This window comes from Chelonoidis abingdonii, chromosome 11 (genome assembly GCF_003597395.2).
Source record: "Chelonoidis abingdonii isolate Lonesome George chromosome 11, CheloAbing_2.0, whole genome shotgun sequence".
NCBI classification, from domain to species: Eukaryota; Metazoa; Chordata; order Testudines; family Testudinidae; genus Chelonoidis; species Chelonoidis abingdonii.
In genome coordinates, this window is record NC_133779.1 from 43,354,076 (window position 1) to 43,376,106 (window position 22,031).

Here is a 22,031-nt window from a genome sequence, read left to right on the forward strand (position 1 = left end):
GGCCCTGCCCCCTGCCCGGCCGAGCACCCCACTTCCTCTCCCCTGGGGGCGGCCCTGCCCCCTGCCCGGCCGAGCACCCCACTCCCTCTCCCCTGGGGGCGGCCCTGCCCCCTGCCCGGCCGAGCACCCCACTCCCTCTCCCCTGGGGGGGCCCTGCCCCCTGCCCGGCCGAGCACCCCACTCCCTCTCCCCTGGGGGGGGCGGCCCTGCCCGGCCGAGCACCCCACTCCCTCTCCCCTGGGGGGGCCCTGCCCCCTGCCCGGCCGAGCACCCCACTCCCTCTCCCCTGGGGGGGGGCGGCCCTGCCCGGCCGAGCACCCCACTCCCTCTCCCCTCGGGGGGGGGCGGCCCTGCCCCCGGGGTTCCTGTAGACGTTGCCGTCCGAGAATGGGTGACCCTTGTAGGTTTGTTGGGAGCTCCTGTTTTCTTGTCTCCCGGGAGGCACCTATCCCGTAAGCAGCCCGCGTGCCGGTTCCCCGGGGTCCCCTCTTCCCGGAGCAGCCCTCGAGCGGAAGCTCCTGCCGCGGGTGGTGCAAGGGGAGCTGGCTTTTCTGGCTCCCTTCTTGGGATGCTCTGGAACCCGAGGTGTTTCGTTTTCGTGGGCGAGGGCCTGGGATTCCCGCGCCCCCCAGGACCGGGGTTTTCTCGAGGGCTAATCCCTTTGCCCCAGGGGCCAGGCTTGCCCAGTGACTGCATGGCTGTGGGGTGGGGAGACCGGGGGCAGATGGTAACCGGCCATGTGGTGAGGTGCGGTGCGGTGCCGGACTGCGCTCCGTACTCGAGACCGAGGCTCCGGCGCGGCCTGCAGGGGGCTCTGGGCTATCTGTAATGGGTTTTCCGAGTCTGGCTCCTTTGGGAAAGCGGTGGGACACGGACTTTTCCGGCCAGGAGCGGCTGGGACACGACGGCCTCCGCGCGGAAGGAGGCGCCGGCAGAGCAACCAGTGTCCGTCCCGAGGGGACATCTCAGCAGTTCTCCCTTCTTCACCCCCACCCCCCCAAAGCCTCTTGGCGAGGGGTATTCTCCAGCGGTTTTGGCACCCCTGCCCTGACTGGACTCTCTGGAGGGCTCCCACCCTTTCCTTATCCTGTGTTCCACCCTCTTTTCCCCTACATCTACATATGCGGGGGGGAACTACCAGCAAATCCCTCTCCTCTCTACTGCACTGTAGCACATCCTGGAAGGGGCTTCTTGTTGTTTCTGCGGTTACCTGACCCACAGGCTCCCATGGTTAGGGAGTTCATTTGTTGCAAGTTAGTGTCTCAAATAAGATCCTGATCTGGAATTACAGGACAGTGGGGCCCTTGAAACTTTTGGGGCCATCTCTGGGGTTTGGGCAGAAGCAGGCTGTGGGTTCCTGAATTCTTTACAGTTGGGGGTAAAACATTCTTGGTCTTTGCTTTGACTCTATTCTCTTCTACAGGATAAGCTTATTAGCTAGTTTGAGGATGCAGCATAAGCACAGAAGCTGGTGTACATTTTACCTGTTACTGTACATAAACTTAAAATTTGTACTTAATTTTCTGTTTCAAAGTAGTGGTGTGTAGGGGCTGTAGGGCTTGTTTGGATCAGCAGCAGAAGTTGCAAAGTAGAATTCAGTTGATATAACATCTGAGGCTGGCTATGATGGAGCCTAAGTATGCGCAAAGTCTAATGCTAAACACCAATACATTATGCCAACCTCAGGTGAGCAGGTCTCTCTTCCACTTGCCATAGGGTAGATGGAATTTGATATTTCAGTTCAGCCCAAGCCAAACATACCCATCTCTTACAGAAGTTCTCTTTTTATTAGGAGCAGATGTATGTATCGCAGTAATAAAGTGGGATAATGAAGTGATGGCACTCTGAGGATGCTGCAGAAAGTGATACATGTAATCTGAACACAAAAGAAAAATCACCCAATCCATATCTCAAGTAGTTTATTGTCCTGTACATCTGATCTTGGACTAAAAGATCCTCTGATAAAATAAATACATCTCTACTGTGATATAACTCTGTCCTCAGGAGCCAAAAAATCTTACCATGTTATAGGTGAAACTGCATTCTATTGAACTGATTTAATCCACTGGAGTGCACAGCCCCGCTCCCTGGAGCGCAGCTTTGCCACATTGAATCTGAATTCATGTTATATCGGGGTAGAGGTGTAATGTTACTTATTGAGACATTTTAAATTTTAAAGATAGAGCTGTCCAAGAATGCAGTACTTGACCCTCGCTGTTATCCAATGCAGTTATTACGGCATTGTTTTAAATGAGGTCTGGCATACTGTGCTCTCTACAAACTCATGAGATCTGGATCTTTCAGTTTAACAGGCCATAGGGGCAGCACATACTATTTTAAAGCAATTTAGCTTCTTTAATCATCTGTTCCTGTGCACCCTTTGTAACTGGTGGTAACAGCTTTAAAATGTACTGTACACTGACCCTCAGCAGTGCTGGAGATTGACAGTTAATGATTCCAAAATATGGAAGTTCATTAGAATTGTAAAACTTCATGTCATTGATTTCACATAGTAAATTAATCTATAGGCATTTGGTAGTTTTAAATAGAAAACATTTAGACAAAGCATGATGCGAGTGCTGTAGAGTATTGGGGGAGGAAGTGCCCCTAAATAGTAAATTTTCTTTTACCTCCATCTCAGTTATTGATGAAGAACTCTGAAGGGGTGTTTCAGTGAGAGCAGTTTTCAGGGGGCAGGCAGGAGTGATAATGCCAGGCTACAATCTTATTGCCTGGCAGTTGAGAAAATAAATGAAAAAGCCTTATGAAGTGAAATATGGTTCCTGACTGCTTGCTGGACAGCCTGCCAATCCATATGACAGCATCTTGGATTTGCTGACTGAGTCAGTATATTGGTCATGAGGTTAAAGTGTACAGTTCTGACATCAGTTTCTACGTAAAATTCTTCAGGAAGGTGGATAGATTTCTTGTCCTGCATTTACTCATCAACTTGTTTCATATTGAAGTTTTGGATGAGTGCAGCGGCTAAAATGTGTGGACTTCCTTGTTTATAAGGAAAGTGAATCAAGAGGCTAGTTCTTACTTTTGCCATCAGGTCAGATACATCAGTCAATCAGTGTATGTAGGACTTTGAAGCATTAAAAGGATCAAAATCTTGATCTTGTAGGAGGGAAGATACCAATCTAAAATACAGCTTCTGTTTTTTAGAAAATCACACTTGATTGTCAGCAATGTGTTAAATTCAAGTCATCCCTGGATTAGTCTCCTCAACTCTTTCCTGGCCTGAATAATACAATGTTAGTGCAACTTTCAAGGTTTTAACAGGTGCAAAAATAATCATTTAGCGGGGAAACTTTCAGTCAAAATATTTATGTACCAATGGCTTCTGGCAGTAGTGTTGCTTGTTTCTAGCTCTGCTGAACCTTCTTTGTTCTAGGGCTCTGTCTAATGTTTTGGAATTCAGAATTATTTAACTTGTATTTGAGCAAGTGTCATCTAATTAGTTTCCCATTTAAAATAATTCATTTGTCTTTTTAAACTGTAAACTTAGCACAGTTTATGACAGACCTGTTGAATTAGTGTTTTCTGTAACATATTATAACAATTGCCAGTTAGGAAGTAAATATTCTGTGAATTTTTTTTACCCTCCCTCACCAGACTTTCCAAGACCCATGAAAATTAACATAAAAAGAGCATGTATTTTCAGTGCTACTGTTGCTTGGAGTGCAGTTGTGGTGATGTGGTCAGATATTATGGTGATGGGGGCTGTGTAGGTAAGGCTATGTTTTAGTCACATGTATTTTTAGTAAAGGTCATGGGCAGTAAACAAAAGTTCATGGCCTGTGATCTGTTCATGGCTTCTACTATATACTCCTAACTAAAACTTGGGCTGGGGGCGCTGCGGGTGCTCTGGGGAGGGGCTGGGGGTTGGCCCCAGGGGCCTCCCCAGGTGCTGAGGGGAGGGTTGGTGGGGCTGACAGGCTCCCTACCTGGCTCCGACCAGCATGTTCTTGCAGTTCCTAGGGGGAGGGGTGGCCAGGGGGGCTCCATGCGCGGCTCCTGCCACAAGCATCGGCTCTGCAGCTCCCATTGGCCGGGAACCGCAGGCAGTGTGTGGAGCCCATGGCCCCTCCACCTAGGAGCTGTAGGGACATGCTGGCGGGGGGCCCCCCCCCCCCCCCCCTCCCCGGTAAACACCACACTGCACCGCGCCCTGGCCCTGAGACCCCTCCCACATGCCCAAACTGCTGCTGGCCACTGCAGACGTCATGGAATCCATAACAGACATGCAGCCTTACGTATAAGTAACTAGACCAATATTTTTAGAGAGAATTAGATTAGCAGTTAACAGCATTGATGCTGAGCTTGTGACAGGTTAGTTACCCACATAATTTAATGTACATTAATAATAAGCTGCTTATTCCGCATATTTTGATAGACTTTTCCTGGCCAATAATATTGGAAAAATAAGCCCAGTGTTTAAAAGTGCCTGTAGGAAGGGGGTCTCTTCCATCTTAGGCTTTTCAACCAAGAGCAAAGGTAGTGTACTTAACAGTTTGAGCTGATCTCTTAATAGACCTTGGAGGTTCTAGACTCCAAAGCCTGTAAGACAGGCAACAAATGCTTCATGAATACTGTGCAGGTAGGTATTCTAATTAAGCAGAAAACTTCAGTGGCCTGTAGCTGATGTGACTGCTAGCAGCAAATCTATCCAGTGGCTATTGATGGGCACTAGATGAGGAGGCTCTGAGTTACTACAAGGAATTATTTCCCAGGTGTCTGGCTGGTGGGTCTTGCCCACATGCTCAGGGTCTAACTGGTTCCCATATTGGGGGTTGGGAAGGATTTTTCCCCCAGATCAGATTGGCAGAGAGTTTTTAGCATGAGGCATAGGTCACTTGCAGTTTTAAACTAGGGTAAATTGTGGCTTCTCTGTAACTTCTCTTTAAATCATGATTTGAGGACTTCTGTAATAGACCCATAAGCTCTGTCTTAGTTACTGAAGTGGATGGATGAGGTTCTGTGGCATGCTGTAGTACAGGGGTAGGCAACCTATGGCACGCGTGCCGAAGTCGGCACGCAAGCTGATTTTCAGTGGCACTCACAGTACTCGAATCCTGGCCACTGGTCCAGGGGGCTCTGCATTTTAATTTAATTTTAAATGAAGCTTCTTAAACATTTTAAAAACCTTATTTAGTTTACATACAACAATAGGTTAGTTAAAACAAACAAAAAAACTTGTCCTAGGTGGATTGAATGTGAGTGGCCAAATAAGTGATCTCCCCCACATGGTCAGTTAATATCATGAACAAGTTAGTTTAGGAAACTTTCAACTCTTAAATCTTTGCTTTAACTACTAGATCACATTGACTCAGGAATAGAATCTGTTAAATTTACACAGACATATACTCATGTAAAACTGAAACTTTTTCTGCCAATCCCAGGGGAATACACTGATAGTTAAAGTGCTACTAAGTGTGCAGAGTATTCCATAAATTCCCTTATTTTTCAAAGGATACATATAAAAATTAGTACGTCGTGTAAACAACTTTGGTATAGACCCTTCAAGAGACATCCAGTGTCTGTAAGTGATGCTGCTCAAGCACTAGTCCTTAACATGTTTTCCTCAAATGTCTGTAGATTTTAACAGCCATGCAGAGTGAGATTCAGACTCAGCAGGGGTAGGGTGTGGGGCTTCATCAGTTCAGGTGATAACATGCTGTAGGAATTCCTGTCCCTGAGAGAAGAATTGCATAGAAACAGTGGCCAAAGAGGAATGTCTGTCACTTTATTGTAAGTTGTGTGAAGTGTTGTGGAGAGAAGGTCTACCACATGCTGCATTATATTTAAAGTAACAGTATTTTCCTTTTGTGCTCATTACATTGAGAAGCCAGATAACACCCTGCCAAACCCCAAACATAAACTGTGTTTTGCTAATGTTACTACTTTAAACTTTTCAGGAGTGGTGTTATCCCACTCCAGTAATGATGAGATTTATTAATCCTGTTTTACACAAGCAGCAGAGTCCTGTGACATCTTATAGACTAACAGATGTATTGGAGCATGAGCTTTTGTGGGTGCATCCAACGAAGTGGGTATTCACCCATGAAAGCTCATGCTCCAAGACGTCTGTTAGCCTATCAGGTGCCACAGGACTCTTCGCTGCTTTTACAGATCCAGACTAACACGGCTACCCTTCTGATACAGTTTTACACACTATCAAATAAAATCTATGGGTATGTCTACATTGGCAGAGTTACATTGCTGCTCAGAGAGCGCTGAAGGGAAACCACTGTTGTTTTGTTCACACTGGCAGCTGTCTGCGCAATAGCATGTTCACACTTGTGGCACTTGCCGTGGTATTCAGAGCAGCGCGCTCTGGGCAGCTATCCCACAGGGCAGCTATCCCGCAGAGCATCTCTTCCTCTTCTGCTGCTAAGAATTGTGGGAAGGCGGAGGGAGTCACAGGGCATCCTGAGTCCTGTTCCAGAACCCTGTGATGCATTGCTTCACATCCCCGCAATCCCTGTGCTTTCTTCTGCATTTGGCGCCATCTTTTAATGGTTTGTGTACTGCATGCTTTTGCCTCTTTGGTCTGCAGAAATGGATCCTGCACTGTTGACCAGTATGCTGCTTGCTCTCACTAACATGTCAAGAGTGGCAATGGAGTTGTTCCGTAAACTACAAAGGCAAGAGGAGTTCGACATTGATCTCGCCATGCGTAGTAGCTATGACATGAGATTGCTTGTGACATTCACGGAGGTGCTGACCACAGTGGAATACCGCTTTTGGGCTCGGGGAAACAAGCACTGAGTGGTGGGATCACATCATCATGCACATCTGGGGTGATGAGCAGCGGCTGCAGAACTTTCGGATGAGGAAAGACACATTCATGGGACTGTGTGATGAGCTTGCCGCAGCACAAGGGCACAAGAATGAGAGCTGCCCTATCGTTGGAGAAACACATGGCAATTGCACTGTGGAAGTCGGCTGTTCCAGACTGTTACCGATCGGTCGATAACTGGTTCAGAGTGGGAAAGTTGACTGCTGGACTTGTGTTGACGGAAGTGTGCAGGGCCATTAATCGCATCCTGCTCCGAAAGACTGAGACTCTGGCAACGTGTGTGACATTGTGGATGGCTTTGCACAAATGGGCTTCCGTAACTGCAGAGGGGTGATAGTTGGCGCACACATTCCAATTCTGGCACCAGATCACCTAGACACCAAATACATTAATTCGGGGTTCTCAAACTGGGAGTTGGGACCCCTCAGGGGGTCGTGAGGTTATTACATGGAGAGTCGCGATCTGTCAACCTCCACCCCAAATCCTGCTTTGCCTCCAGCATTTATAATGGTGTTAAATATATAAAAAAGTGTTTTTAATTTATAAGGGGGGGGAGGTCACACTCAGAGGCTTCCTGTGTGAAAGGGGTCACCAGTAAAAAAGAAGAAGAAAAAAGTTTGAGAGCTGCTGCATTAATTGGAAGGAGTATTTCTCTATGGTTCTCCAGGTGCTTGTGAATCACTGTGATGTTTCACAGACATTAACACAGGCTGGTCCGGGAAGGTGCGTGATGCATGCATCTTTCGGAACACTGGCCTGTTCAGGAAGCTGCAAGTGGACTTTCTTTCCGGAGCAGAAGGTCACCATAGGGGAAGTCGAAATGCCTATTGTGATCCTGGGAGACCCTGCCTACCCCTTAGTGCTGTGGCTTATGAAACCATACGTGGGGCACTTTGACAGCAGCAAGGAGTGGTTCAACTACAGGCTGAGCAAGTGCAGAATGACTGTTGTGTGCTTTTGGCCTTTTAAAGGCCCACAGGCGTTACCTGTATGAGAGACTGGACCTGGCCAATGACAATATTCCTATGCTTATAGCTGCGTGATGTATGCTCCATAATATTTGTGAAGGGAAGGGTGAAAGCTTCATTCAGGGCTGGACTGTTGAGGCTCAGTGCCTGGAGGCTGAGTTTGAACAGCCAGAGACCAGGGCTATTAGAGGGGCACAGAGCGGGGCCGTAAGGATCTGGGATGCCTTGAGGCAGCAATTTGAAGCTGAAAGCCACTAATGTTTGTTGCTGTGCTCGGGAGTGCAGTGCTTGTAATGCTAGGAGGTGATTGTGATTGGTGCAGATGATGCACTATGAAGGTTTAAGAAAATTGCCTGTTGCTTTGCACAGCTTTTTGCTTTCAATTAATGGAATAAAGATTGCTTTCAAACCAAAACAATTATTTTATTAAAAAACAACAACCAGAGGGGAGAGTCCAAAAAACACATCAGCACTGTGGGGGCTGGGGAAGGGAGGAGGAGTTGGGGTCCTGGGATGGTTAAAAATTTGTGTATGTCCAGGTAGCATATGCAACTTTGTCCTTTGGAGTACAGTGCAGCGGGTACTGTACCTCATCAGGGCTAAACTGCAGAGGGACAGGTGTTGAGTGCACTGGGTACTGAGAGTCCTCAGGGCTGGACTGTGACGGAGCAGGAGTGGAATGAAGTGGGTACAGACTGGAGCCAGGAGGTTGATAAGAGTGTGTTGGTGGAGTTTGGGGGGTGCATGGGAAAGAGTTTTGCGACAGCGGCCGCAGAGGAGGACGGTCGTGAAGCTGCTTGGTTTGCAGTGCCTGGAGCGTGCCTGCTTGGTGCTTCATAACATTTAAGAGCTGCTCTGTGGATTCATTCTGGTGCATCGCATTCTCCTTTTGGTCCCTCTTCTCGCTATCCCACCACTCCTTCAATTCTTGTTTTTCGGCAGCGGTGTGCATTATGAGATCACACAGAAAGTCGTCTTTAATTCTTTGTGGTCATTTTCTAATTCTGTGCAGCCGTTCAGACGGCGATAACAAAGAGGGAGGCTGGGCTCCCATTGTCATATCTGTGAAGCTAAAATGTAACATTTTACAGAAGCAGTATTGTTTGCAACACAGAGACCACAGATTCAGAGATTTAAAACACAGCCCCTATTCACAAACCTGTCGCTAACTGGCTGACCCCAGGCAAGCACACACGAGCCACAGGACCCCCCAAAATGGTGAGTAACTGCAGGGGAAATCCGTGTTCCAGGACTGTACAGTACACTGGGCACGTGGCTCTTGGGGAGAGCCAGCACTGTGGCGGGGGAGCCTTATTATAATTACTGTGCCCACATTTTTCCCAGGCTGTGTTCATTATAGAAGATACTTCACTTCAAGGGAGGGTCTTCTCCAAGTCAGCGGCTTCTGCCCTGGCCCTTATGCGGCTCACCTGTGTGCAGCAATGGTGCGCTGCCCCTCTTCCCCCTCCCAGTGACAGCAGAGTGACATGGGAAAGTAGTTACCCTTAATGGAGCAAGAAACAAAGCAACCCTGCCAAAGAACCTGTGGCAGCAGATTGCCCACATCTCCATGAGTTTTGTGGAGATCTGAGGTAGATTCCTGTGAAGTGAGGAAGTCAATCAACACCCTATTCCTCCACTCAGACTGGGCATGTGGTGGCACCTGCATCATACAGACACAAGCCTGCTTTTTGCAACCCTCCTGCCCCCAACAACTCACTTCAGCGATTCCTGAAATCAAAGCCACTTACCAGGGGCCTCCTCTTCTGTTTGCACTTTGCCCGGCTTCGACAGCTGTGACTGGCTAGCTTCTGGGGTAGAGAAGAGCTCCTGGCTGCGTGCATCTCTGCCTCTGGGTCCCCCTCCACATCCTCATCCAAGATTTCCTCCTCCTGCCTCAGTCCACTCTCAACTGGCATGCGAGCCACTGAAGTATCCACATTGGCCTTTGCAGTGGACGTGGGGTTGCCACCAAGTATTGCGCCCAGCTCTTTGTAGAACTGGCAGCTCGTGGGCACAGCACCGGAGCAGTGGTTTGCCTCCTGTGCCTTGTGGTAGGCGTTCCGCAGCTCCTTCACTTTGACCCTGCACTGCCGTGTGTCCTGGTCATGGCCCCTTTCTGTAATGCATCATGAAACCTGTATATAGGTATCATAATTTCTATGGCTGAAGCGCAGCTGGGACTGGACAGCCTCAGCCCAAATGCTGATGAGGTCCAGCAGCTTGGCATGGCTCCAAGAGGGAGATCGCCTGGTGTGAAGCACGCATGGTCACCTGGAAAGATGCGCTGCGACCACTGAACGCATCACTGAGCAAACAGGAAGGGGAGTTCCAAAATTCCCAGGGAATTTAAGGGGTGGGGCTCACAGTGGGTCACCTGAGGGCAGGGCAGTAGAGTTCAAGTCCATGACCAGAGAGGTGAGAACAGGCATTGTGGGACACCTCCTGGAGGCCAGTTGAAGCGCTGTAATCGACCAGGGTGTCTACACTGGCACCGCGGCACTGTAGCTCTGGCGCAGAAATATGTACACCTCTCATTGGGGTGGTTCTTTCACAGCACTGATACTTTGCAGTTTCTGTGCACTAAGTGATTTGGCAATGTGTACACCTCGGGAGTGACACTGCATAAAGCTGCTTTACTGAGCAGGAACTTGCCAGTGAAGATGAGGCCTAACTTTTAAACTACTGTTTCCCCTTAGCTGGCCTTTTGAGACCCCAGAAAAATTATGGATTCCCAGTACTAAAATGAGTAAATACATAACATTCCCTCCCTGAGTTTAAACACTAGAAATGAATTAGTAAAACAGGGAGTTTGACTTGGAAGATTAAGTGTTGTTGCAGTTACTATCTCTGTCATTCATTCAAATCTGATCTGGATCGATGGTGAGTAAACACCTGTAAGATACTTACTATGTGCAGTGACTTGGTTGTAAGTCAAGGTGCCATGGAGACTGTATGATAGTTGGCATCTCTGGTTAGATTCCCAGAACGGACCTGAATTATTAGTAAAAGATTAAGGCTACCTGTCTTGGCCTGGGGAGTTCCCTCTTGTTGGTTTTTTGAGCGTGCAACTAAGCTTCCATAGGTCTGGGTTATAGTATCTCACCAATATGAAATTCACTTAAGGTGACCAGATAGCAAATGTGAAAAATTGGGATGAGGGTGGTAATAGGTGTCTATATACGGGGAAAAACCCAAATATCAGGACTGTCCCTATAAAATTGGACATCTTGTCACCCTAAATTCACTCTTTTTACTTTAAAAAAAAAAATGTAGTAAAAGCATAATGGGAGAATGTTTTCCCCCTTAATTTTCTAAGCAATAGAAGGGAAAGAAGACAGTGCCCCTCGCTTCCCTTCTTGGTGACTTCTTTAGGGGCAGGAAAGTGTCTCAGGTGCAAATGAAGGTAAAACAGACTTGGCCTTTTCTTTGGCTTTATCCTTTTCTTCAAGGAACTAAGAAGTTTATTTAGTTCACGGATGCCGCCTGAGTATATAGAAGCTAGTGTGTATTTTATTTGTTGTTGTAAAGAATTAAACTTACAATTTGTACTTTAGTTTTCTATTTCAAATAACTTGAAATTCTAAATCAGTGGTTCTTAACATGGGGTGCATACACCCCTTGGGGGGTTTGAGATGCCCTTTCTGGGGGTGCAAGACATGCCAGATTTTTTTAGAAGGTAAATCATCGAAAACACAAATTAAGCACAAGCAGTAAGTACAACTGCTTTGTTTCATCAAATCTATGTATTTATTACCATACATTTTTTAATGATTACTGTAATATACAAACTATGGGCTTGGCTACATTGGCACTTTACAGCGCTGCAACTTTCATGCTCAGGGGTGTGAAAAAACACCCCCCTGAGCGCTGCAAGATGCAGCGCTGTAAAGTGTCAGTGTAATCAGGGCGGCAGCGCTGGGAGTGCGGCTCCCAGCGCTGCACGCTACACCCATAAGGGATGTGGTTTACAAGCAGCGCTGGGAGAGCTCTCTCCCAGTGCTGCGGCTCTGACTACACTCTCACTTTCTAATGTAGCCATACCCTATATCTAGGTTTAAGGGGTATGAGAACGTTTTGATTTTTGATAAGGGGTTCGAGAACATATTTTGAGAACCAAAGGGGGATGCGGGCTGCAGTAAGGTTAAGAACCACTGTTTTAAATTATACTTTGAATGCAAAAGCAGCTGACAAGGTTTTACCTGTCACCTGCCTTGTCTCTGCATGCTTATGGAGGGGCTGCAGAGTAGCAGGAATAATAAGGTAGTCTTTTTAGAGTTTGAATTGGCACATCAAAATCTGGGTTGCAGAGGAGGATTTGGTGCACTGATATATATGTTCCACTGTAGTTGATCTCATCTGAAACCATTTAATTTTCAAAGCCACTTTAATAAATGGGGAGGATTGCATTTGATGCTCTAATATCTTTAATAGCTGGACTGAGCTAATTGGAGCTGCTGTCTGTTAAGTCACCTGGGTCAAGTGAAAATGTTAGCATAGTGGGTTGACTGGCTTCTTGCCTGTGAAAGGGTGTAGTGGGTCAGCTGGATTCAGCCCCACAGTGTTCTTGTTTATCTCTGTTCAAAATAGCTTGTTGAGTTTTTGCAGCTCCGTTGTCTTGCTTCCACTGTTTCCAAAAGGTGCCAGTAGTTGGCACAGTAATACTTGCATAGGTACCAGGTTGTAACTGGTATGAGCTACTACTATCCAGAAACATTCTGCTTGATAGTTTTGAACATATTATGGCACATGTCAATAGAGTACATTTTCTGAGGCCATATTGGATGAAACTCAGGTGATACCATTGTGCCATTTTTCCAGTCTATCTTGTACATGTTCTCTTGTTGCATGGTTCTTTAGTAGGAAAAACAGAACTCCCTGCATTTTCCCACTGAGACCTTATGGTGTTCCATTGGTGCAGAGACCATGTAGCTTGTGGCAGGACATAGTCTCACGGCTGGGGTTAGTAGCCATCCTTCAATCAGGTTAAGGTTGGGGCTGGAGCTGCTGAAGGAAGTCTGAGTGCTGTAAAAAAAGTGAGATGTATGTTGGAGGAAGTCAAAGCAATGGTGTGGTTCAGTTGCCCCTTCCTCATCTGGGGAAAGATGATGTTGAAGAGGTGGTGGTGATATCACTTGCTCTTAGCTACCTCACACCCCTTGGTGTTCAGTGGGGCGGCAAGGGGACTTATTCAAGGTACATCTTCACTACTGAATTAACTCAGATGTTCTATGCTTGTTTTTCTTTAGCGAGCCTAGCTTGAGGGAGAGTGCCCACACTGCTAAATAGCACTTAAGATGCTGTGTCCATACTGGGGCTGCACTCACTTATGTCTGGCATTAAAACTATTAATTCTTTCCCAGGGAATTGTGGGAGAACTTGTCCGTGTGTTCTGGGCATATGGAAGGAATTTTGCAAAGGCACTGAGGTTGTAAGTTCGTTGGGGCAGGGCCTGTCTCTTTGTAATGTTTGTACATTGCCTAGCACAGGGAGGTCCTGGTCTATCACTAGAGCTTCTAGGCACTATAGCAACATAAATAATGAACTAGTGTCAATCAAGTGAAGCTAGCTTGTATCCAGGATGCAGAATGCTCATGGTAGCAGCTGACAATTCTAGCTTTAGCCTCTGCTTGCTGATGGGCCAGCCAACTTAAGTTAAAAGCACCATCACAGTTGAAGGTGGGTGGGTGGGGGTGGGGGTGTGTGAGAGAGAGAGTCATATCAGGGCAAAACTTGAGTCATAACTGAGTTGACTTTGCAGTGAAAGCAAGATGTCCACTGATGCTCTCTGCAGTGCCCCATGGAGATTTGTTTTCCCTTTGTTTTTAAATGATTCCCTGGTCTAAATTGCCCATCTCTCACCCATTGTGAAAGATGGCTAACAACATAATTCAGCAATGAATAAATTATCAGTACTCTCCATAACAAAGACCTATGGTGACAAATCAGCATCCTGGCTGCTCTTGAGGATCTCAAGACAAGGAAGGCAAATAGAAGGAAATTGCTATTGAAGTACCCTGAAACGTTATACTCAGACTGTATCACCAAAGGGGTCACTAGAACAAAAACAGCTTGATGCAGATTGTATGGAATAAAACCTTAAACTATAAACAGAAAAAATAGTGAAGAGGATTTTTGTGTAAAACAGATTCTTACAGAGGAACCAGTGGAACTGGAAAGTAAAATGCTTAGTATCATTTGTATGAAAGTCATAATATAAGGAACTGAACACATGTTATCAAGGTCATTTATAGAAAGAGCCAATATGGAAAAAACAAGTGAAAAAACTGCAGTAAACAGTAAAGATTCACAACCACCTTCAGGCCCTGCGGAGACTCATACACTGCTCATAGTCTGACATAGTGTGCCAGTGCCTGCCCCCCTCCACCACCTCCAAAGACCTCCAAGAGGTCTTTCCCGAAACATCTCCACGCTGCCTGTCCTTTACCAGGACATCCTCAGGACCTGGATGCTATTTTCAGCAATGAGGTCTATAGTGGTCACTGAGACGAAGATATTGCTGAATCCCTGCTACACAAACTCCACCTTCCTAAAACTTTAGCTAAATCTGCATTTAAATTGTTTTTAAGATTAGCTAAATGTCATGATGATGGAGTCTTCAGTGAGTGAACTGTAGAGAACAGGTTGCATGATTTTTCAAGGCTTATGCAGCTCAGTGGATACTTCAAAGTACGTACTGGCATATTTTGTAGAAAAATAGTGTGTGATCATATGATTAAAGACTATTTTAATGTGAGAGGGCTGAGTTGAGGATGCATGGGCAACCTTAATCCTGGCATTTTCTAACTTAAGAATGCTTTACTTTGCAACCTTACCATTCTTTTAATGTATTTTTATGTAATATCTATCTGTTTATCTGTCTGTCTATACACTATCTGTCAGTGTTAACATCAATTCAGAAGCATTTTCTTTAGGGCATAGTTATTCAGGAATATCAGACTTGGAATTTGAAAATGGGGAGCTTAAGCATATTGTAGTAAGGTGATAAGTTTTTTGTACAATAACTCACTTGCCTGTTACCTTTTCTTGTTGTGTCGTTCCGCCCAACCACTTTGCTTTTCATCTGCCTTTTTTTTGTCTTTGTCATGATATGATGAGCTGTTTGGGGTAGACTCTGTCTTCTTACTCTGTCTGCATAGCATCTGGTGCAGTAGGGTCCTGGACCTCGATTAGCATCCGTAGGCACTACAATACAAATAACAAAACCCTTATTGAATAATGAAACATAATTGTACTTAAACTGAACCTGGTGTACTTACACCTTTATTGTACTAGAAAATTGCTCATTTGAGGTACAGTCTATTTAATGCCACAGTATTTCATCCGTTTCTGTGGCATGGTTGTGACAGGAGAGTAACGCATGCTTAACTGGAGGAGTTGCTTGACTGGTTGTAGTCTCAGATTATTCAGTTTTAACATGTAGAAAAACAGGTGGTGATAGAATTTTCCACTGAAGAGCCAGTGGAGGCAAAACTTGATGCGTTCGTTTTCTTTGAACAAGGTAGTGGTTAAAGACCAGTTCGTTCCAGGTGAATCTTCTCACTGAGTTAGTAGTGAAGGTCTAGTCTACAGCAGTGGCCTTTGTGAACTGAAACAAAAGTTAAGTTATGAATTCCTTTGTGAAGTATGATTAACACCACATCTGACAATTAAATATCAGAACCCAGAAAACAGTTCAGGAGTGTAAGGTTTCAGCTCTGTGTGTTTTCTGATCCAGCACACTTTTTTTTTTGCGCCACTTTCACCAAACAGGATTAAATAGTGTCACTTTGCATGTATCTTATACATTATGAAATAACTGCAAAACAAAATACTATATTCCTTTAGAATCGCTATTCTTCCAGTAAGTTGGACATGTGTCTGATCTAGCAGATTTCTATTCTTCTGTTCATTTATATTCCATTTGCAAGGGGTTTGTTCTAGGACTATAGTAGGGGTATATATCTATTTGTATAGCTTCCAGCAAGAAGTTCAGTTCCATTTTTTGGTGTATTTCGTTTGAGGTTTTGTAGTGTTGAAGGTCCTTGTGAGTAAAATCTCTTGCCTGTATATGTTGTGGCTAATGCTTTTGTGGAACTCCTTAAGCATATTATGAAATCCATCTAGAATTGAGACTTGCAGAACATTATGGTTATATTGTAGGGCTAAGTCCTCCTGATCTCACTCTCAACATTGTTTATTTTTGTTTCATTTGCTGTAGGTAACACACAACATCATGTTAATTTAACTGCCTACAGTGAACAAACTCTACCTGCAGCTCCAACTGCCATAAATAATCTCCTTAGCTGAGCAGTTGCTTGACCAGAGAGATCTTGTACAAGGTGCATAGCAGAGAGGTGCCTGGCACTGTGGGAATACAAGATTTTGTGGGGTAATTCCAGGTCAGGTGGGAACGTGTTTATGTAAAAATATATTGGATGTTAAGGGTTTTGTCACATTTGGCTTTCTTTGTAGTCACTGTGCTAGATTGCCCAGTAACATTCATATCTTGTCCTAATACCCTTGCTTTGGGAAACTGCAGTTTTCCTCTCTCTTGTGAAGAGGATAGTGGAAAAGAAAACAGGGATTTCTTGTTCTTTCAAATGAAATTGGGATGGGTAGAAAATTAATTTAAAAAAAACACTTTCGGATTGTATGGCTATCCCTGCATGGAGGATAATTCATGTAAATAGGCTATTCTCAGAATAATGCTAGTGGAAGACATTCAGGCTTTTAAATTCTGACTGAATTGTTTTTTGAATTGGCAACAGAAACTTTCAGGAGACCTGGGATCTGTTCCAAGCTCTGCCACTGGTCTTAATGAGTGAATTTGGGCAAGTCACTTAACCTCCCTGTACCTCAGTTTCCCCATCTTGAAATGGAGATATTGACCTCCTTTGTAAAACACTTCGATCTACTGATGAAAAGGGCTATATAAGAGCCAGATGGTGGTGTTAGTTTCTTGATATTTTATGACATCCGGGACTTTTCAAAGTGGCAATCGTCACTTCGTGTTTGGCATTAGATTACACTAAACAGGTATTCTGATTTTAGATAATTGATTATTTTTTAACGAGGTACACACCAAGCTCCAACTTTGAAAGGTGTATGTTTTTTGTCTTACATAACGCAGATCAGTATATAGTTCCTTTATGGCACTCTGTCCTGTTGTAATTGCATTGGACGACAGCTTTGCTGTAGTGAAACTTGCTGGTAAGTAAAGTAAACCAGTCTGGTGGCAGTACGCTGCTGAGGGGAAGGGTTGGGTTTACAACCCTCCAAGGAATGATATTTTTCTTGGCAAAGAGGTTCGGGGGAGAACTCATTTTGTTCTCAAGAACCTGTTAATGGCTATGCTACTGAATGGCCTTGACAGTAGCTGGCTATCCGTGGAATAATTGTGCTTACTTGTGGAGGAGGGAGAAATAACCCAAACCAGATGTAACAGTTTAAAATAATGAGGCACTGTTTTGAGAAAACAAAGTACTTAAGTAGGTGGGATGCTGAGGAAGAAACAACCCATACTTCAGTGAGGATGAAAGTAACTTCTCAAAAAGGCAAAAAAAGACTTTAAGCAAATCTGTAGCTAGAATACAAGCTATAGAGCGCAAGCTCTCTTCTGTCAGGGATGGTCCAGATAATACTTAGTTCTGCCTTGAGTGCAGGATCTGGATTAGAAGACCTCTCCAGGCCCCTTCCAGTTCTATGATTCTCCCACTGTAATTTCATTCCCCACTCTGACTTGGCTCCTTGTGCTGCAGGGCAGGCAGCAGCAGGCTCAAGCAGAGGGTCGAAGGGCGGAGGGAATGATTTACCTGCTGCATGGTCAGGAAGTGTTGAGGGAGCAGCTTGGTCTAGTGAAGGTTTCCTGAGGCTAGGGGAGTGGAGCAAGTCAAAGTGGCTGGATACAATGGTCTGTTTCCCTCTGCCTCCCAAATTATGCCTATAACTCTGAAGATCTTTCTAACTTTTAGTTGTTTTGGCAGATTTCAGGAAAAATGCTCCTGTTAAAAGAACATTGATATCTGGGAAGAAATAAGAACACAAGAACGGCCGTACCGGGTCAGACCAAAGGTCGATTTAGCCCAGTATCTGTCTACCGACAGCGGCCAATGCCAGGTGCCCCAGAGGGAGTGAAGCTAACAGGCAATGATCAAGTGATCTCTCTCCTGCCATCCATCTCCACCCTCTGATGAACAGAGGCTAGGGACACCATTCTTTACCCTTCCTGGCTAATACCATTTCATGAACGTAGCCACCATTGAATTATTCAATTCCCTTTAACATGTTAAGTCCCAGCCTTTCACAACATCCTCAAGGTAAGGAGTTCACAAGTTGACTGTGCGCCTGTGTGACAGAAGAACTTCCCTTTACTGTTTTAACCTGCTACCGTCCCTTACCGCTTATTATTCATTTGGGGACCCCTAGTTCTCGTATTATGGAATAAGTAAACTAAACTTTGCCTTACCATTCTCTCAACATCACTACAGATTATATAACCTCTATCATATCCCCCCCCTAGTCTCCTCTTTTCCAAGCTGAAGAGGCTTAGCCTCTTTAATCTTTCCTCATTTGGGAGGCTCTCCAAACGCCTAATCATTTTAGTTGCCCTTTTCTGAACCTTTTCTAGTGCTAGAATATCTTTTTTGAGGTGAGGAGACCACATGTCTTCACAGTATTTGAGATGTGGGCGTACCATGGATTTATATAAGGGCAATAATATATTCTCAGTCTTATTCTCTATCCCCTTTTTAATGATTCCTAACATCCTGTTTGCTTTTTTGACCGCCTCTGCGCACTGCGTGAACATCTTCAAAGAACTATCCACAATGATGCCAAGATCTTTTTCCTGACTCGTTGTAGCTAAATTAGCCCCCATCATATTGTATGTATAGTTGGGGTTATTTTTTCCAGTGTGCATTACTTTACATTTATCCACATTTGATATACCCATTAAGAGCAGTAGAATTCATTTTTTCTGCAACTCTGGTGTGTATCTTGACCCTATAATTTTGTAGTTGTCCCCTACTGAATGTGACTTTGTCATTCGGTCAGTATCTGTCAAGAGAACCTGCTGCAGAAAGTGGTCAGATTCACCAACATGGGTATGGAGTAAGATAATGTGAACTTAAGGTTTGTTCTTGATCTTGTTGTTCAATCTCCATTTCCTCACGGTTGAGGTATAACTGAGTACTGTTAAGTGGCAAACAAGGAGAAGCAGAGCCTTGGAGGCAAGGAAAAGACTTTGAATTTTTCTTCTGAAGTTCTGTAGCGCACCAGTTTTGCTTCCTTTCTTAATTTGATCTATTTTAGGTACTTATATATGGCTTCATCACCATTGTAGTGGAGTGTCTCATAATCTTTAATGTATTTATTCTCTCAAAACACCCCAGTGAGGCAGGACTATTATCCCCATTTTACAGGTGAGGCACCGAGGCACAGAAGCCAAGTGATTTGCCCAGGGTCACACAGGAAGTCTGGTGGATTAGGGAATTGAACTTGGGTCTCCCAAGTCCTTAGCTAGTGTTCTTACTACCGGTCCATCCTTGAGATACACATTTTCCCACAAATGCTGCAGCAGTGAGCTCCCTCTCTTACTCTATTGCACTAGCTTTAACAGAGGAACTTTCCATTCTCTTTCTTTGTCTGATGCTCGTTAGTGGAATTAGAGACACAGTCAGGTGACACAAGCCGACCACCAGCAGTATTGAGAGATTACCAATTTATTGCACAATAGGTCATTGAACTGCTATTAGATGGTAGTACCAGTAAACCAAACCAGGGACTTTGCCGTGAGAGTCAGTATCTGACTGCTGTTAAATCCCTTAACCATGCAATACCTAAGTACTGTCATTAGTATGTAGACACTTTGATACCTGTTTTTAATGTTATGGGGCAGTTTGAAAAGTGCCCTGCTACACACTGAGGCTTATGATACAGAATCATATTGTTTGAGCATCATTGCCATTACTCAGTATCCTGTCTTAGTTGGCATGCTGAAAATCTGAGAGAACTTCATACTATCTTAAAATTATTTTTGCTTACAGTTGACTTATCAATTAGTCACATTCACTTCATTGCAGTGCCACAGAATACCAGTTGAGGGCACTTGTGCGTGGTTTCCAGAGTGTTTTTTTAATGTCAAACTATTTATACTGACATGCAAACATTTTTGATTCTGTAGGAGAGTCAAACTTGTGTTGGATCCATATATTACAAATCTGTATTGGAGGAGTCGTTCGGTGCTTGGGCATGCTCTCTCACCAATAGAAGTTGGTCCAATAGAAGATACTCCCTCATCCACCTTATCTCTTTCACGTCTCGCTTATAAACAAATACCTCTTCCCTCCCTCCAGAGAAGAGGGTAGTTGTTTCTGAGGAGCAAGGGTAACAGGCCACAGCATGTTACTGCCTGATCACTCTTTGGGTACGTCTACACTACCCGTCGGATCGGTGGACAGCGATTGATTCAGTGGGGGTCGATTTATCACGTCTAGTCTAAATGTGATAAATCAATCTCCGAACGCTCTCCCGTCGACTCCTGTACTCCACTGCTGCGAGAGGTGCAGGCGGAGTCGACGGGGAACGGCAGTAGTTGACTCACTGTGGTGAGTAGGTCTAAGTACGTCAACTTCAGGAACATTATTCACATAGCTGAAGTTGTGTAACTTAGATTGATCTCCCCCCCTCCCCCCTTAGTGTAGACCGTGTGTTTGAGATGATAGGGCAGTGCTCTTCACTCTTTTTGAAGTGGGGGCCACTTTGGCAAAAAACCTTCCATGTGAGAGCCATGTGGAATGGGACCGAGGGGGTTCAAAGTGTGAGAGATGGCTTAGGGTAGAACAGAAGGTGGGGTGAGGAGTTCAGGGTGCAGGAAAGGCCTCAAGGCTGGACAGAGGGTTGGGATATGGGGAGGGGTGAGGGCTCTAGGGTGGGGCTGGGGATGAGGAGTTTGGGGTACAGGCAGGAGGCTCCTGGCTGGGGCCAGAGGACTCTCCCTAGTCCTCTCCTGAAGGGGCTGCTCTCCCCTGCTGGCAGGCAGCTTGGAGCTAGAGGAAGGAGCCCTCTCTCCCCCTGCCTGCAGGCAGCATGGAGCTCTGAGGCCAGGGGAGAGACCCACAGCAGCCCTGCAAACCCCAGCTTGCTCCTCTCCCCAGTTCCTGCCCACCCCCTACCTCTCTCCTCTCCAGGTCTCTGCTGTGTGGCCCTTTAGAGCTGCTGCACGGCTATTTATAGCCTGCTGTGTGGCCGTGCAGCTTAGAGGGAACTTAGGGAGCCACACTTGGGGTTGATGGGCACCAGTAGTGGCTTGTGGGCCTTGCAATGACAAACACTGTGATCGGGTGTCAGCAGTAGTATACAGTAAACTTCTTTCCTGTTACTCTGATGCTTCTTTCATAGAGATTACAAGATTTCTGTAGTTCTTGTCATGTTCTCATACTGCTTCCTGCCACATTTGTGCACATCTGATTGCCTGTGATCATTGCACTCTGCCGGGTCTCTGGAACAGCATTCATAGACTCTAGGACTGGAAGGGACCTCGAGAGGTCATTGAGTCCAGTCCCCCTGCCCTCATGGCAGGACCAAATACTATCTACACCATCCCTGATAGACATTTATCTAACCTACTCTTAAACACACTCAAACAGCTGGCACTGCAGGAAATGCCTCATATTTTGAGGTTATCTGCCCGGTCATAGGTATTGGGGCCAGTAATGTAGCCCCAATTAATCAAGTCTTTTGAGACTTAACTATTCTTACTAGCCTTACTCTTCTTAAGGAACTAATTTGAAAATAGAACATCCAAAATGCAGACAGATCTAATGGATAACTAGCTCTGTCAGGATAACAGGCTCTTTCATTGTGTGGCTCTAGTGAGGGATGAACTTGAGCAGTAGAGAAAAGGGACAGTCTGGAATAGCCAAGTGTGTGCTTGGACAGGTAAGCTCTCTGTGACTACACATTTTGTATCATTGGATATTGTGGACAGAAATAAGAACTCTACTACATCTAGATTAGGGAATGTAAAATATTAAACAGTTAACCAATAAGTTTTAGTCTTACTGTTTTAATAAGTTAATGTTTAAAACAGATTTGTAAAATAATTTAGTGATGTAATACCTAATGTGCCATTAAAATGCCATAGCAATATCTGAGGGGGAGGGGGGGATGTTGGAGCTTGCCATACTCTCGCAGCTTGGGGCACTGCTGAATCAGCCTGTGCCCGGAAGAGAGGGTATGGCTGGGGGCAGCCTGGC

General features: G+C 45.3%; 1 long non-coding RNA gene across 3 annotated transcripts in view; it reads right to left on the reverse strand.

Annotated features, from left to right (window-relative positions):
* Positions 1-8,175: 8,175 nt before the first annotated feature.
* The window catches only part of LOC116823138 (uncharacterized), a 46,620-nt gene continuing 32,764 nt past the window's right edge, over positions 8,176-22,031 (reverse strand). For 2 of the 3 annotated variants that reach the window (XR_012656824.1, XR_012656826.1), the window contains exons 2-4: positions 14,808-14,979; positions 9,525-12,798; positions 8,176-8,843 (exon numbers count right to left, since the gene is read on the reverse strand). This is a non-coding gene — a long non-coding RNA (uncharacterized LOC116823138). Of the gene's footprint in view, positions 8,844-9,524; positions 12,799-14,803; positions 14,980-22,031 lie in introns of all 3 variants that reach the window. The other variant, XR_012656825.1, reaches the window with a different exon arrangement.